Below are 18,853 nucleotides of genomic sequence, written 5' to 3' on the forward strand. Positions count from 1 at the left end.
CACGTTCCTGGGCGCAAAGAGAAAGCTGTTAGAACAAGATTTGTTCTGATCAATTATCTTAGTTTTGATGATAACAATAATATGAATTTTGCTTAAGATAATATGGTACTCTAATCCAATGCAATTTCCTTTTCAGGAAATATATAAAGAGTACGCATAATTCAGCGCTCAGAAGCTTTGTCTCAAAGGGTTCAGCATGCAACATCAGAACATGGTCTGGCAAGACATCAGAAGATGGTCGAAGCAGAATCAGAACATGGGTCTATGGAAGCATCAGAAGAACAAGAGAACAGAAGCACTGAAGTTCTGATGGTATCACGCTCAGAAGCACTTCAAGGTCAGAAGATCAGAAGATGCTATGCACCAAGCTGTTTGACTCTGATGATTTTCAAATGTTGTATTCACAAACATCAGATCAGAAGGAAGTACAAGTGGCAAGCTACGCTGACTGACAAAAGGAACGTTAAAAGCTATTCTAGGCTACGTCAGTAGACACAGCGTGAACAAGGCTCGAGGTAGTTGACAAAAGCGTATAACATTAAATGCGATGCTGTACGGAACACGCAAAGCATTAAATGCACTCAACGGTCATCTTCTCCAACGCCTATAAATATGAAGTTCTGATGAGAAGCAAGGTTAACGATTCTGCAACAAAACAACTCATATTAACTTGCTGAAAACGCTGTTCAAATTCAAAGCTCAGAATCTTCATCTTCATCAAAGCTCACTACATTGCTGCTGTAATATATTAGTGAGATTAAGCTTAAACGATTAAGAGAAATATCACAGTTTGTGATTATCGCTTTTAAGAAGCATTTGTAATACTCTTAGAATTGATTACATTAAGTTGTAAGGAACTAGAGTGATCGTGTGGATCAGAATACTCTAGGAAGTCTTAGAGGTTATCTAAGCAGGTTGTAACTAGAGTGATCGTGTGGATCAGTAGACTCTAGAAAAGTCTTAGAGGGTATCTAAGCAGTTGTTCCTGGAGTGATCAGTGTGTGATCAGAAGACTCTGGAAGACTTAGTTGCTGACTAAGTGGAAAACCATTGTAATCCGTGCGATTAGTGGATTAAATCCTCAGTTGAGGTAAATCATCTCTGCGGGGGTGGACTGGAGTAGTTTAGTTAACAACGAACCAGGATAAAAATAACTGTGCAATTTATTTTTATCTGTCAAGTTTTTAAAGCTACACTTATTCAAACCCCCCATTTCTAAGTGTTTTTCTATCCTTCAAAAGCGTCCATGGGAGGCTTGAGAAATCCTTTATTATCTTTATTTTATTTTGTAAGCCCAAAAAGAGGCAAAGAAAAGAAAAAAGAAAAAAGAGACAAAAGAAAAGAAAAAAAGAAATAAATTGTGTGACTAATAAATGTTTGTTTCTCTTTTGTTTAAACAAATTTAAATTTTAAGATCCTTGAAAACATTGCATATACATTTCATTCATAAACATTGCATATAAATTTCATTCATAAACATTGCATAACAGGTTCACATGACAGGTTTCTCATCTCCTCGCTGTTTATTTCAGTTAGAAGGGATGGATTCCGAAACAAGCATCAAGAATCTCGAAGCACAGAACGCCCAAGTTCAGATAGCAATTCTGGAGCTAGCAAAGGGGCAACAAGAACTGAAAGCCCTGATGACTAAAAAGAAAAAGAAGCCCAAGGGATCTGTAGGTTTAAGCCACCTCGTGAGAAAAGTCAGAGTCCCAGCCAGGATGCCCAGAAAAGCGCCAATCCCTGAAGTAGTTGGTGAAGGTGATCAAGAAGACAACCACAGCAACCAGGGTTCTGCCAAACTCTCTCTCTCTCTCTCTCTCTCTCTCTCTCTCTCTCTCCTGATGAAGAGGATTATCACTCCAAAGACGAACAGGGTGATAGCAAATACCAGCAGTTGGAAGAACGCATGAAAGCTATGAAGATATAGAAAATACCTGGTTTAGACTTCAATGATCTTGGACTCGTCTCAGATATTGTTATCCCTCCCAAATTCAAAGTTCCTGTCTTTGCAAAGTATGATGGAGTCTCTTGCCCAAAGCTGCATCTAAGGTTCTATGTAAGGAAGATACTACCTCATATGGCAGATAACAAATTGTGGATTCATTTCTTCCAGGAAAGTCTGTCAGGTACACAACTTGAGTGGTACTACCAACTAGAAAGTACAAAAGTTCACACCTGGGAAGATTTGGCTGCTGCTTTTTACAAACAGTATTAATACAACGCTGACCTTGCACCAACCCGTACTCAACTACGAGGCATGACTATGGCACCAAAAGAAAGTTTCAAAGAGTATGCACAAAAATGGAGAGATCTAGCTGGAAGGGTTCAGCCACCCTTATCTGATCGCGAGCTGGTCGACATGTTCATGGGCACTTTAACTAGCCCTTTCTACAGTCATTTGCTGGGAAGCTCGTCGTCAGGTTTCACTGACCTAATATTAACTGGAGAGCATGTCGAAAGCGGCATTCAAAGTGGAAAAATTCAAGTAGGCTTCTCCTCTGGTACTACAAAAAGGCCCATCAGTGGGAGAAATGAAGTCAATACAATGCACAGTCAGAAAAGCCGCAAAAGTGAGCATCACCAATCTGTAGGGGCTGTTCTGATCTCTGCATCTGCACCTCAAAAAGATCAACCGCCGAAGTATACACGTCGACCAGATGCACCAAGAAGAAACTTCACCATAATCAATATGCCAATCTCTCAAGCATTGCAGCACTTGTTAAAAGCAAATCTGATTACATTGAAAGATTCTCCAAAGAATGTCAACACTTCCTCTCCGAGTTATCGCCCCGATGCAACATGTGCATACCATTCCAACTGTCCAGGACATGACGCAGATCACTGTTGGGCCCTGAAAAATAAAATCCAAGACATGATAGATGCTGGGGAAATTGAATTCGATCCTCTAGAGACTCCAAATGTCATCACTGCACCTATGCCAAAACACGACAAGACCGTTAATGCTATCATAGACACTGTTTATATCTATGATGTGAGAGAGCTGTCAACTCCGCTCCTTGAAGTCAAAAGAAAGCTAATACGAGCTGGTTTCTTTCCAGGTTGTGACCCTGATTGCTTTTATTGTGCACACCTACCCAATGGTTGTGAGAATTTGAAAATAGGAATTCAAAAGTGGATGGATCGTCGTATCATTATGTTTGAGAGGCTCCCTTCTATGGACGATTTATGCGAAGTTTTTTCAAATGGGATGAGGATAGAGGACGTCTCAGTGGTTTCTAACATACCATTGAAAATCCCTACCAAAGCTCCTTTCAAAATTTCTGCTGCACCTAGAGTGGCATCGGTAATCATCACCAGTCCGACTCCATACTCCTCAGACAAAGCTGTCTCGTGGAGTTATGACACTAATGTTTATGTCCATGGAGTTAAGCAAGACACCTTGACTGAAGAGACCGTGAATTTTACTACTCCAAATGTTGATAGTATTGTGGGTACTAGTAAGATTACGAGAAGTGGAAGGATCTTTTCACCAGAAATTTCTCCAAATGTTGCTACTAATCCAGTCCAGTTCCTAATCAAGATATCAACGCTCGAGGTAAAGAACCACTAGTTGAACCAGTTCAAGTACCGGTGGAAGTCATTGTTGAAGATCCGTCGAGGCAAGAAATGGAGGAAATATTGAAAATCATCTGCAAAAGTGATTACAATATTGTCGAACAACTGGGGCACACTGCTTCAAAGATTTCAACGCTGTCTTTGCTAAAGTATTCAGAAGCTCATGCCAAAGCCCTGATGAAGTTCCTGAAAGCTGCACATGTACCACAGGAGATTTCAGTCGATCAATTTGAAAATTGTGTTGCCAATCTAATAGTAGATAACGGTCTCGGTTTCTCTGATGCTGATTTAACCCCTACTGGAAAAAATCATAATAGAGCCTTGCACATCTCTATGAATGTAACGGCACCACTTTGTCTCATGTGCTGGTAGACAACGGTTCCTCTTTGAACGTGTTACCAAAAGTAGTACTGGAATAACTTGACTTCGAAGGAGTTGTGTTACAACCAAGCGATGTTGTGGTAAGAGCCTTCGACGGGTCAACAAGAACAGTATACGAAAAAGTTAAGCTCCCAATCAGAGTGGGATCTCAGATCTTTGATTCTACCTTTTACGTGATGGACATTCATCCAGCATACTCCTGTTTACTAGGACGCCCTTGGATACATGGGGCAAGCGCTGTAACTTCTACCCTGCATCAGAAGTTAAAATATCCGGTAAAAGGCAAGGTCGTCATAGTTTATGGCGAAGAAGAATATGTGGTTAGCCACCTGAGTAACTCCGAGTATGTTGAGATGGATGGTGAATTCATCGAAACTCCCTGCCAATCTTTTGAAGTGGTCCCTCCAGATGTCTCTACTGCCAAACATATTTCTGCTACTCCAACTATGGCTTCTCTCAAAGATGCTAAAGCTGTGATCGAAGAAGGTGGTTGCACAGTATGGGGACAACTCCTTGATGTGCCTTACAAGTTCGATAAGCTAGGTCTGGGCTATGCTAATGGAACTCAGAAGAATGATCAAAGTCCTCGTTCTGGAGGATTAATGTCACATTTCATCAGCCAAGGAGTAAATGCTATTGAAGATGAAGTTCCACCCGTTTCCAAGGAAGTTTGGGATACTTTGGGAGAACCAAGCGGCCGGTATGATTTTCTAGTGAAGTACACCGCTCCTTAGAGTTCTTTTATTGCCATTGAAGACATCGTCCCAACTGGATGGGATGATCAGTTTGAAGATTGCAAAAGTTTCACAAGTTCCATTACTGAGCAATACCAAAGTCCACCTAGTCCGAAAGAAGTCTGGGATACGCTGGGAGAACCAAGTGGTAAATATGACTTTATGGTGAAGTATTCCGCTCCCCTGAGCTCGCAAGTCGCTATTGAAGACATCACCCCAACTGGATGGGATCAACATTTCGAAGAAAATATGACACTCACAAGCCCTGTCGCTCCTGAAGAAGTCTGGGAAACACCAAATAACGAGAATGATTTTCTGACACAGTACACTGCTACCCAAAGTGCAGAAGTCTCCCTCAAAGACATCATCCCAACTGGATGGGACGATCTTATCGGGTATCTCTCTCAACCGACAGAGGTATCTCAGCCTGGGCTCTCGTATCCAGCAGAGTATCTTGCTCATCCTGAAGGATCAACAACTCATTTCACCACCAAAGAAGTCAATGCTGTGGAAGACGAAAAAGACAACTGCAACTGGGGCAGCTGGATATTCCCTACTCACAACAATGGATTGAACAACTGGGAAGCTGAAGATGTGATCTCCGTTGATCAGTAGTAAATGCAATTTCCTGTTTTCGTTGTTTATATGTTCAAAGATAAAAATGGTTCCTGTACTATCGAACCATGAACTTAAAAGCCAGGTGCCTTGCCCGAAGCACACTGGTCCTTTTTATAAGGGTTTGTCATACCATGATCATGTTCATTCAATAAAATCATGGGACATTTGCATATTCAAATTTTGTGATCCTTTTTGTTTCTTTCTTTGCTTTATTCATTTTCAAATAGCTATGTGTTCTTACACACACCCACATAATAAATGTAGATTCACATTCACTCTGGATCCTGTTGATAACGATTATGCTATTGCCAATCATGACTTTGAAAATCCGATCTACCAAACTGAGGACGAAAGTGAGGAAGATTGTGAAGTACCAAGGGAACTTGCAAGGCTATTAGAACAAGAAGAAAAGACTATACAGCCGCATGAAGAGCCAATTGAAGTTATCAACCTGGGCAGTGACGAAGAAAAGAAAGAAGTCAAGATAGGGGCTGATCTAGAAGACAGTGTCAAGCAAAGACTGATTCAAATGTTACAAGACTACATTGAGATATTCGCTTGGTCCTATGAAGATATGCCTGGCCTTGACATGGATATTGTGGTTCATCGCCTGCCAATCAAAGAAGGTAGCACTCCAGTTAAGTAGAAGCTGCGAAGAAGTAGGCCCGATATGTCCAAGAAGATCAAATACGAGGTTGAAAAGCAATTCAATGCTGGCTTTCTGAAAGTTGTGAGTTATCCTCCATGGATAGCTAACATAGTGCCTGTTCCTAAAAAAGACGGGAAAGTCAGAATGTGTGTAGACTACAGAGATCTGAATCGGGCAAGCCCCAAAGATGATTTCCCTTTACCTCACATCGATGTACTGGTTGACAATACTGCACAATGCAAGGTATTTTCCTTTATGGATGGATTCTCAGGTTACAATCAAATCAAGATGGCGCCCGAAGACATGGAAAAAACAACCTTTACAACACCTTGGGGAACTTTTTGTTACAAAGTGATGCCCTTTGGTTTAAAGAATGCAGGAGCAACATATCAGCGCGCAATGGTAGCTCTGTTCCATGATATGATTTATCAGGAAATAGAGGTTTATGTCGATGATATAATTGCAAAGTCCAACACCGAAGAAGAACATCTGGGTCATCTGCACAAGCTGTTTAACAGACTCAAGAAGTACAGATTACGACTGAATCCGAACAAGTGTACCTTTGGAGTAAGATCCGGTAAACTCTTAGGTTTCATCGTCAGCAGCAAGGGTATTGAAGTTGATCCTGCCAAGGTCAAAGCCATTCAAGAAATGCCCATACCCCGTACCGAGAAACAAGTCAGAGGATTCTTGGGACGTCTGAACTACATCGCCAGATTTATTGCCCATATGACTACTACTTGTGTGCCGATCTTCAAACTGTTGAAGAAAGATCAAGTGGAAAGATGGAACGACAAATGCCAACTAGCCTTTGATAAGATCAAAGAATATCTTCAAAAACCACCAATCTTGTTACCACCAGTGGAAGGAAGACCTCTGATAATGTACCTAACAGTGTTAGAAGATTCAATGGGGTGTGTACTGGGGCAACATGATGAGTCTGGCCGAAAGGAGCATGCAATCTACTATTTTAGTAAAAAGTTTACCAATTGTGAAACAAGATACTCACTGCTTGAGAAAACTTGCTGTGCCTTGGCATGGGCGACTCGCCGACTAAGACAGTATATGCTAAACCATACCACTTTCCTGATCTCCAAAATGGATCCTATCAAATATGTGTTCGAAAAACTTGCTCTCTCTGGAAGAATAGCAAGATGGCAAATGATCTTAACAGAGTATGACATCCAGTATACTTCACAAAAAGCAAAGGAAGTGTGGTAGCTGATAGTTTACCTGATCCTGAAGAAGAATGGAAATGTTATCTCAATGACTCGGGATATATATCTCAGGAAGAACCATATGCACCGTTCTATCCTCCTTCAGAGAAATCCAAAGGCAAAGAAACTGAGCCTGTTCCTACAGAAATTTGGGACACCTTGGGACAACCAAGTGGCAAATTTGATTATATGGTGAAATATACTGCACCTGAAAGTTCAAAGATTGCGATTGAAGATATTCGACCAACTGGATGGGGAGATTCCTTTGAATATAATAGTCAACCAGAAGAGGCTTATCAGCCCTGTCAATTTTCTCAGCAGCCTGAAATTACTGACTTCAATGCATCTGCCAAGATTTATAATCCTGAAGATGGTTATTATCACATAAATGCCATTTTTGAAGATGAAGGGGAAGATGGCCCCGCAGTTGACTCGGAAAGTGCCTCTGACAATGAGTCTCTTCATCCTGAAGACTGGGAAATACATCCTGAAAATTCTGAAGATTGTGACTCATCTTATGCTCTTCAAGAAGTAGAAGAAGACCGTTTTAACTCTACAAAGAACAAGGGTGACAAACCAGGACCTTCAAATCCTGCTCGACCAGCGGTCAATGTCAATATTGAAGATAATTCTGAGGAGAATTTTCCTGAATACATAATACACAGAGGAGTTCGTTGCTACTGGAAAGCTGTCGACGTTCCGAATGTTGTTCGCCGCTTAAAGTAATCACCTCGCTGTTATTTTGACCTCCTGCCTTGCCCAAAGCAGAGAGATGTTTTATAGGGCTTCACTTTTAAATGTTCCGCCCAAATAACTTTGTGTATAGGGCTTTGTTTTAAAAGTTTCCCTCTTTGTCCCGCCCAAGACAAATGAGTTTGTGTTTAGGGCTTTGTTTCAAAAATGAATCATAAATAAAGTGTCATTTTGAATTCCCTACATTATATGTTCTATTTTTGCTTTTTCTGGAAATGGTAATCCTAAAAAACCAAAATAAAAAAAAAAACTTTTTCAAAAAAAAATCTGCATACACTCTTGCATTCATAAATTTTCTGAAATAAATATAAATCATATGTGCAGATTTACTATTGATAAACCCATTGAATGCAATAACCCTATGCCCCCTCCCAACTTTGAGTTTCCTGTGTTCGAAGCCGAAGAAGAGGAAGAAGAGGAGATCTCGGACGAGATCTCTCGATTACTTAAGCACGAGGAAAGAGCCATTCTGCCTCACAAAGAGCCTCTAGAAAAGATCAACTTGGGTTCTGAAGAAGACAAAAAAGAAGTGACCATTGGATCGCTGCTTGATGCTGATATCAAGAGTAAGTTGACAGACCTTCTCAAAGAATATGTTGATGTGTTTGCCTGGTCCTACCAAGACATGCCTGGGTTAGATACCAATATTGTTCAGCATTACTTGCCATTGAAGCCAGAATGTCCGCCAGTTAAGCAGAAATTGCGAAGGACTCACCCTGATATGGGTAACAAGATCAAAGTGGAAGTTCAAAAGCAACTCGACGCAGGTTTTCTTGTCACCTCAGAATATCCTCAATGGTTGGCCAATATAGTGCCAGTTCCGAAGAAAGATGGAAAAGTCAGAATGTGTGTTGACTACTGTGACTTGAACAAAGCCAGTCCAAAAGATGACTTTCCATTACCGCATATCGACATGCTGGTCGATAACACCGCTAAGTTCAACGTCTTTTCCTTCATGGACGGGTTCTCCGGTTATAATCAGATCAAGATGGCTCCCGAATACATGGAGAAGACATCTTTCATCACCCCATGGGGTACCTTTTGCTACAAAGTGATGCCGTTTGGATTGAAGAATGCAGGCGCAACTTACCAAAGGGCAATGACTACTCTCTTTCATGACATGATGCATAAAGAAATTGAAGTTTATGTGGACGACATGATAGCCAAGTCCAGCACAGAAGAAGAACATATTGAATACCTTTTGAAGTTGTTTCAACGATTAAGGAAATATCAGCTTCGCTTGAATCCTAACAAATGTACTTTTGGGGTTAGATCTGGAAAACTCTTGGGTTTCATTGTCAGCCAAAGAGGTATTGAAGTAGATCCCGACAAAGTCAGAGCTATTCAAGAGATGCCTGCACCAAAAACTGTAAAGCAAGTAAGAGGATTTCTCGGAAGATTGAACTATATCTCCAGATTTATCTCTCAAATGACTGCTACTTGTGGGCCAATTTTCAAGCTTCTCCGCAAAGATCAAGGGGTTGTATGGACTGAAGATTGCCAGAAAGCGTTCGACAGTATCAAGGAATACCTGTTAGAACCACCAATATTGATTCCTCTGGTTGAAGGAAGACCACTAATCATGTACCTTACCGTGTTGGAAGAATCCATGGGTTGTATGCTTGGACAACAAGATGAAACTGGTAAGAAAGAGCATGCCATCTATTACCTGAGTAAGAAATTCACAGATTGTGAGTCTCGTTACTCCATGCTCGAAAAAACATGTTGCGCTTTGGCATGGGCTTCAAAACGTCTCCGCCAATACATGATCAACAATACTACTTGGTTAATCTCCAAAATGGATCCAATCAAGTATGTCTTTGAAAAGCCTGCATTAACAGGAAGGATTGCCCGATGGCAAATGCTGTTATCTGAGTATGACATTGAGTACCGTGCTCAAAAAGCGGTCAAAGGAAGCATTCTCGCCGATCACTTGGCGCATCAACCAATTAATGAATATCATTCTCTCAAGATTGACTTTCCTGATGAAGATGTCATGTACTTGAAGATAAAGATTGTGACGAACCGTTACCTGAAGAAGGTCCTGATCCTGGATCAAGATGGGGCCTAATTTTTGATGGAGCAGTAAACGCTTTTGGCAATGGAATTGGGGAAATCATCATCACTCCCAAGGGTACTCATATCCCGTTCTCCGCCAGATTGCTATTTGATTGTACCAACAACATCGCAGAATATGAAGCTTGTATCATGGGTCTCGAAGAAGCCATTGACTTAAGGATCAAGATCCTCAACATATATGGAGATTCAGCCCTCGTGATCAACCAAATCAAAGACAAGTGGGAAACTTACCACCCTGGCTTGATTCCTTACAGAGATTATGCAAGACGTCTGTTGACTTTCTTCAACAAGGTTGAATTGCATCATATACCTCGAGATCAGAATCGAATGGCAGACGCCTTGGCTACTCTATCTTCCATGTTCAAAGTCAATCATTGGAATGATATGCCTACAGTCAGAATTACGCGCTTTGAAAGGCCCGCCCATGTGTTTGCAACCGAAGCAGTCATCGATGATAAACCGTGGTTTCACGACATCAAACGCTTCCTTCAAACTCAAGAGTACCCACTTGGGGCATCAAACAAAGATAAGAAAACTCTAAGGAGGCTTTCTGGCAGTTTCTTCCTGAATGGAGATGTGCTATACAAAAGAAACTTCGACATGGTTTTGCTCAGATGCGTGGATAGACACGAAGCAAACATGTTAATGCATGAAGTGCATGAAGGGTCCTTTGGAACTCATTCAAATGGGCATGCAATGTCCAAAAAGATCTTAAGAGCAGGATACTATTGGTTGACAATAGAATCTGATTGTTGTAAACACGTGAAGAGATGTCACAAGTGCCAGATCTACGCAGATAAGATCCATGTGCCACCGACTCTACTCAACGTTCTCTCATCTCCATGGCCTTTTTCCATGAGGGGTATTGACATGATTGGGATGATCGAACCAAAAGCTTCAAACGGTCATCGTTTCATCTTAGTGGCAATTGATTACTTCACCAAATGGGTCGAAGCAGCATCTTACGCCAACGTTACAAGACAAGTGGTTGTGAGGTTTATCAAGAATAACATCATTTGCCGATATGGTGTTCCCAGCAAGATCATTACTGACAATGGTTCAAACATGAACAACAAGATGATGAAAGAATTATGTGAGGAATTCAAGATTGAGCATCATAACTCTTCTCCTTACAGACCAAAAATGAACGGCGTCGTGGAAGCCGCTAACAAGAACATTAAGAAGATCGTCCAGAAAATGGTCGTCACTTACAAAGACTGGCACGAAATGCTGCCATTTGCTTTACATGGGTACCGTACTTCAGTGCGTACTTCAACAAGGGCAACCCCTTTCTCTCTAGTATACGGCATGGAAGCTGTGCTCCCCGTAGAAGTTGAAATCCCATCAATGAGGGTCCTCATGGAGACTAAGTTATCAGAGGCTGAATGGTGTCAAAGCAGATACGATCAATTGAACTTAATCGAAGAAAAATGTATGACTGCTCTATGCCATGGACAGTTATACCAAGCAAGGATGAAACAAGCCTTCAACAAAAAGGTTCGACCTCGTGAATTTCAAGAAGGCGACCTCGTGCTTGAAAAGATCTTGTCTTTTCAACCAGATTCTAGGGGCAAATGGTCTCCTAATTACGAAGGCCCGTATGTTGTCAAAAGAACATTTTCTGGCGGCGCCATGACTCTTGCAACCATGGATGGTGATGAACTCCCACATCCTGTGAATGCTGATGCAGTCAAGAAATACTTTGTCTAAAAAAAATACAAAAGAACAGCTCGGTAAGTTGAAAACCCGCAAAGGGCGACTTAGGCAAAAAGGAGCGTCTCGGTGGACTGAAAACCCGAAAGGGCGGTCTAGGCAAAAATTAGAGATAATAAACAGAAAAAAATTCATCCCGGTAGATTGAAAACCTGAAAGGGCAATCTAGGCAAAAATTAGGGATTCATGACAAAGTAACTGCATCAGTTCGTACTTCGTCACCTGAAGAGTCTTTTCATCAAAGGATCTTCAATCAAATCATCGCCAATCTGAAGCGACAAGCACAGTTGGAACTCAAAGTTGTTAGGGGGAATAGTGGTTATTGCTTTCAATGTAGCCTTTTCCGCATAATTACCATTTCCAACTTTTGTAAATACTCTATGGAATCACGCCTTTAGCTGATTACCATCCTATTAAATAAATTTGAGCCTGGTGCCCACTTGTTTGCAATCTCTAATTTCTTTTAGCTTGCAAAATGACGCTTTAATTATGTTATTCACTTTTGAAAGAAAAAGAAAAAAAGAAGTTTTAAATGAATTTACTTTTCTTTTCAAAATAAAAGCGAAATCTTCCTTTGAGTTGTGAACAACAGAAGGAACATCAACAGCTATCTCCATAGATGAATCAAAGATTATGATAGGAAAAGCTCTTCTATCCCCAGTGAAGAAGCTCTTCTATCCCCAGTGAAGAAGGTCTTTTATCCCCAGTGACGAAGATTTTCCATCTCCAGTGAAGAGGTTCTTCCATCTCAATAAGAAAAGATGCTTATCATCCCCAGAGAAGATTAAAGCACGCAACACCATTCATCACCCGTGTTATCTACACCGTGTTGAAGAACATTTGCCAAGTATCTGGTTGTATTGCGACGTCGGTCCCTCTCCAGTATACTTCTTTGTCTGTCAGTATTGTTAGCATGCATGCGACATTCATGACATTCATCATTCATACATATTTGCATCATTTATGCATCATCGCATTTTTCAAATGTCTGCCTAAAATCACTTGTTTAGGATATATCTATCCCAAAAAAAAGAGAAAAAGCAAAAAAGAAAAAAAAAAAGAAAAAAAAAGAAACAGGTACGGGCGTGTCATCTCTCCAGTAGGTTGTCACCCATAAGCAGAAAGAACATCTTCTTTCTCCAGTTCCCCACTGAGATCATTCCTCGTGGAAGAAGGTTGCTTCAGTTTCTCCTCTCGAAACGAAGGAGAAAATCCCTAGTTGAGTTCATCCCTCATTGGGTACAAAGTCTTGTTTGGCTGTTTCTTTCCAAATCATTCATGGATAGAACCCTGTCTTTACCAGAGATTCAAATTCCGGTTCCCCAAATAGAGTCGTGAAAAACAGACAATAAGCAATAGCCTTATCATCCGAGCAGCTTATGTCTCTTTCAAAAGACTTTTCCTCTCTAGGAAATCAATCATGAAGACCATTTGACAATCAGGGCCTTATTACTGTTCACAAGGCTGAATAACCAGTAATTTCCCTAGCAAAGTCTCCAGAATCATTTTATCACTCGGCTGATAATTGATCATGTCTTCAGAACCACTATCACGAGGCTGGTAGTCGGTAACCTTTTTTTTCTGGTTATATTATTAAACATGTCTATCACCATGCTGATAATCGGTAATATTAACCAAACCTTTGAAACTCTTTTTACCATGTCAAGTCTATCACCATGCTGATAGTCGGTAATATAGTTTCATACCTTTCACCTTCGCATTATTAAACAAGTCTATCCCCATGCTGATAGTCGATAATGTTGATAGGTAAGCTTTTCTTACAAAGCTATCATTTCTCGGTGAAGCATACACTTGCTTTCCCGAAAAAAGAAAAAAACAGATTCTCTTCCTAAAACGGATTGAGACATCCTTCTCGATCTCTTGTCCCAAGTGGAGTCAGTTTTGATATCCCTCGGTAAAGATATCCTTGCATCATTCGCAATTTTGGTATCTTAGGTCCAAAATTCGCGTCTTCTGATATTTAAGTCTCTTCCACCCTATCAAAACGAAGATTTTCAATCTTCATGTCTCAGGTTGAAGAAACTTAAATAGGGGCATCTGTCATACCCCAATTTTTGACCTAAGATACCACCTCATATCATTTGCATATGCATCATTTGCATCTCTAACAAATTGCATAGCTTGTGTTTGCTACTTGTGACTCAGCAGGGTTTAATCAAGAAATCACTCATCAGTACAAGCAACAATCAATTAGGGTTTTGTTCCCCCTTCATTTCAAATGAATCATCTTCATCAACAATCAACATTTGGTCCTCAGAGATTCATTTTAACAAACTCAAAGGCTATGAATCAACCCGATTAGGGTTTTGACTGAAGATAGCACACCCCTGACTTTTGCTCAGGATTTGACCTAATGACTTGGGACATGACCTCAAGACCCCAAGTACATCATTTTGGCCTAATCTATTGGCTCAAGACATCTCCTACACAAGGATTGATCAACAGTGAAATTTCAAATCATCAGATTAGGGTTTTGAACTATCAGGGACTAAAATCAGGGATCACATTTGGGAAACCCTAAAAATCCCCAGGAAGTCAATCAAAGGTTTCAATCATCCTCAAATAATCCCTATGACAGCATCCAATGGGAATTGCATCTCAATTCAAGATCCACAGTCATCAATCTCATCAGGTCGACAATTAGGGTTTTTTGACCTAATTCACTGAACAACTGACTTTTTAATCAAAACATGGTGCCATAACTTAAACCATGGCTCAAGGTCCTCCAATAACTCAATATGATCCATTCATACCATTCATTTGGTGAGGATAGCTTGGTTCATTTAAAATCTCTAGAAACACGATTCGTCTGAAAAAGTTAACTGTACAAGATCACCATTGACTTTTGGGGAATTTTGGTCAACCTTGACTTTTGAAGTTTTGAATCATCAATATATGATATATGAAGTCATTTGATCAAGAAAAATCAAGAAAATCAATCAAGAATCAAAAAGTCAAAAGTTTGACTTTTATACTTAGAAAAATTTCTAAGTGTTTTTCAATGGTTTTTCCCAAACTTTGGAAGGGAATTTCTCAAAATTTCACCTACAAACTGAAAAAAACTTCCAACATGAAAGTTGTAGATTTTGATCCAATGAACAACTTTGTCACATATAATTTGTTTCCAAAAGATCAACCATTTAAGAGATATGGAGCTTCAAAGTTGGTATCTTTTGAAAATTTCACTTAAAACCTCATTTTCTTCAAAGTTCATGGATCTTTTTCACCCATTTCCTTAAAGGTCTTGAAGAAACTTTCAACTAGGGTTTTGAAGTGTGTAATATGAGCTTTCCAAAATGTCCAAGAGCATGAAAAAATATGGAGCATAGCTATGGTTTTGAATTATGCATTTAGTGATCATTTTCACTTGAAATTTCAAACCATTTTCACTAAGTTATGAACCAATTTGCCAAATAATGCAAGTAATGATGCATCAAGGCAATAATTGAAGATATTTTCTGATTTGAAGATCAGAATGGAAGAGGATAAGAAGCTTGGAAGAATGACCATGGTTAAGTTACTTTAACCATTTTGCATTAAATGTAAAAGATTCCTTTTTATCTCTTAAGCCAAATCATCACTTCTTTGATCAACTTGCCAAGCTCTGCATTCAGAACTCTTGGCCTATAAATAGAGGTCCAAACTCCATTCAAAATCACACCAAAGCCTCACAAATTATAGGCTTTCTCTTTCTTTCTTAGAATACAAGTTTCTTAAGTTTCTAAGAGGTAGAAAACTCAACCTCCAAACCCTTGAAGTTATGGCCAAAGTGATGGTTCTAGCAACTCATAAACATCATATGGGATGTGTTTGAACCACTCACACACCCCAAATCACCCCAAAACTCAGATTCACTCTTCAACCTCCATATGAACACATGAAGAGCCTTATCATGCCAATTTTCATTCCAGATCATTTCTGTCCAAATTAACACTTCCCACACCTCACATATATCACATATGAGCTATCCAAACACTCATCATCAACCTGAAACATCAGAATCATCGAGCTCGATTCACACTTAGGCTTAACTGCAGATCGGGTACCTCCAACTGCTCCAGGTGTTTTCAATTCACTCCAAGCATCCAGACACCTTCCATAATCATCATTGAAGCTATCCAGATTGTTACAAAGCATCTGTAACACCTCCAGATCAAAATTCAATTCCCAGTTTGGCCGTTTTTGAAGGTAAGTCTTATGAACTTCAAACTCATACATACATGCATCATAAATGAAAAATTGAGTTGCCATCTTGTTTCTGCACTATCACTGATCAATAGCCCTCAATCAATTTCACAATTCATCAATCGTACACGGTTTCATGTTCAAATTCAGAATTAGGGTTCTTCGTGTTCATCACAAAATTGACCACCTTAGAGCAAAAATAAATGAATTATGAGGACACCATCATGTTCCTCGTGAAAAACCGAGTGAAATAGACCCTTTACTTGTTCAAATTGGTTCAGTTTCAGAAAAAATTCAAAATCAAAATAGGGATGTGTTCTTGGCGCCATTTTTTGTTCAGAAGTTTCAAATACTTGTTTTTGAATATAATTAAATGAGTGTGTATCATAAACAAGCTGCGCGCGCAGCTCAGTTGGTTGTTGTTTTGAGTAGTGAACCTCAGGGCGTGGGTTCAAACCCTGGCAGGACCAAACCATTTTTTTTAACACTTATTTTCTTCAATTTTTTTAACAACTTTAACTAATTAATTAACTAACCAAATCAATTCATTTTTTTGCACACTTTTTATTTAACACATATATTTTATGAATACTAAAAAAATCACAAAAAAAAATATTTATTTAATACATTTTTAATTAAGTTTAAAATGACATGTTTTAAGTGTTTTTTAATACTTTAAATATTGTTTTTCATTTGATTTTTTTAAACTTAATCACTTGTAAATATTTTGTGATCAAACCCTAATTATTTAGGTCTTAATTAAGCATGAAATTTGTTTTTTATCTTAATTAAGTTGACTTTTGTCAAAATTCAGACCGTTTTAAAACAAACGATCACAATTTTTCAAAACGATAAACCGTTTCTTTTTGGTTTTTCTTTTCAAAAGAAACTATTGATTAAATCTTTTTTTGGATTGATCAATTGATTTTCAAACATGGGCCTCTCGAATATTAGAGAGTATAAGTCCCTTTCCTTTTTATTTGTACAGTTTTTCTTTAAACAGAAAACCTCTTTCAAAACAAAACTTCCAAACAGTTTTTTAAACAACAAAACAATCAACCATGTTTTATAAAATAAAACATGGGCCTCCACATAGGTATAAGTCCCATTCCAGTACATGAAATTAGGTATTTCATTGTACGCCTTTTTGTATATATCTCGTTCAATTTGATTTTTAACCTCGATTAACAAATCAAAAATGAAGGTTTTCTTTATATCTTCCCAAAAATACCATGGGCCTCCATGTAGGTATAAGTCCCAAGCCCCTCTTGTAAATATTTGTTTACATAGCCATGAATACACTCAATGGGCCTCTCCCCGAGTATAAGTCCCGAGCCCCCGTGCATACAAACGGATCATGCTTACAGGTATATTTCCTTCATAAACTCCATTGTATACACACACCTTGACATATATATGTAATTGTTCATATTTGTTCATGTACTTGTCCATGTTTGTTCATACTTGTTCATGTTATATATGCTTGTTCAACTTAGTACAACACTAGGTTCCCCATAGCCTCCTATTGGGCTTCGTGCAAAGAATCTCCCTTAGTTTAGGTTAGGACATAGAGTATGGTTTCCTGGTGAAATCGCTCTAAGAGCTCAAACCAACTATACCATGCCTCCTCTTGGGCTTTGTACAAACGACTTGTCCCTCCCATAGCCTCCTCTTGGGCTTACAATGCAAGGACCCTCGATTGTCCCTCCCATAGCCTCCTCTTGGGCTTACAATGCAAGGACCCCCGGATAGCCTCCTCTTGGGCTTCGTACAAGGACCCACGGGCTTCTTATAAGCATCCCCAATATCCAAATCAAATACCCTAGGAGATTAGACATTTATCATCTCTATGATAGGAGTATCTCTTCTATATCATCACAAACAATCAATCAATCAATCAATCAACTTAACTTTTTTGCCACAAGGCTGGCTAATCAATCAAACTTTTTGCCACCATACTGGCTGATTAATCAAAGTTTTTGTCACAAGGCTGACTTCATTGAAACTTTTGCCACCAGGCTGGCTGATTAATCAAAACTTTTTGTCACAAGGCTGACTTCATTGAAAGTTTTTGCCACAAGGCTGGCTAAAAAGCATCTTTATCATTCTAAGCACCATTAGTGGCATGGCCCAGGGCTTATAATGAAAAGATTTTCAAACAAAAATCAAACAGATGTATGTGATGATATAGATTAGATACATCGAACATTGAGATGACATTTGTCTCTTTTCCTTTGCTTCCACTAGCATAAGTGGGAACTACGATTGCTCTGACTTTCTCAACATCCCTTTGAGAATACGTAGGCACAAGGTCGTATCCTTGGCGAGCAAAATTTCGCCCTCAAACCACTCAAACCTTAGCACCCGTAGACCCCGAGCTACAGATGCTCTGATTCCCTCTAAGGGATATGTATGTAGAGGATCGCGATGATCTTTGCGAGCATAATCAAACAAACACCTTAGGTCCCACCTATTTCACAAGAACCTCTCAATAACATGGAATGGAAAACATAGAAAAGAAACCTATAGGGTACTATAGATACGTTGGGTGCTAATACCTTCCCTTCGTATAACCAACCCTCTTACCCAAAGATCTCTCCCCCACTTTTAAGGTTATTGCAGCTTTTTTCCTTTTCCTACTTTGGAAACAATAAAAAGTTTGGTCGAAACAAAAGAAAAATCATTTTTTGAGCACTCGAGCCCAAAGAAGGCATCAGGTGTCTCATCCCAAAAAAAGATACGATTTTTCCCCGCGACAGGGGGTAGGTTATACAAAGGGAAGGTATTAGCACCCCTTTGTATCCATGGTTATCCATGGGCTCTTAATTGCTTAGCTCACTTGTTTGAATCATTTGTCTTGCTTTGAAATGCTTGTATGTGGTTTTAAAATACCTTTGTAAATTAACTTTGTAATGATCCTTGTG

Source organism: Vicia villosa, unplaced genomic scaffold (assembly GCF_029867415.1).
Source record: "Vicia villosa cultivar HV-30 ecotype Madison, WI unplaced genomic scaffold, Vvil1.0 ctg.001059F_1_1, whole genome shotgun sequence".
NCBI lineage: Eukaryota > Viridiplantae > Streptophyta > Magnoliopsida > Fabales > Fabaceae > Vicia > Vicia villosa.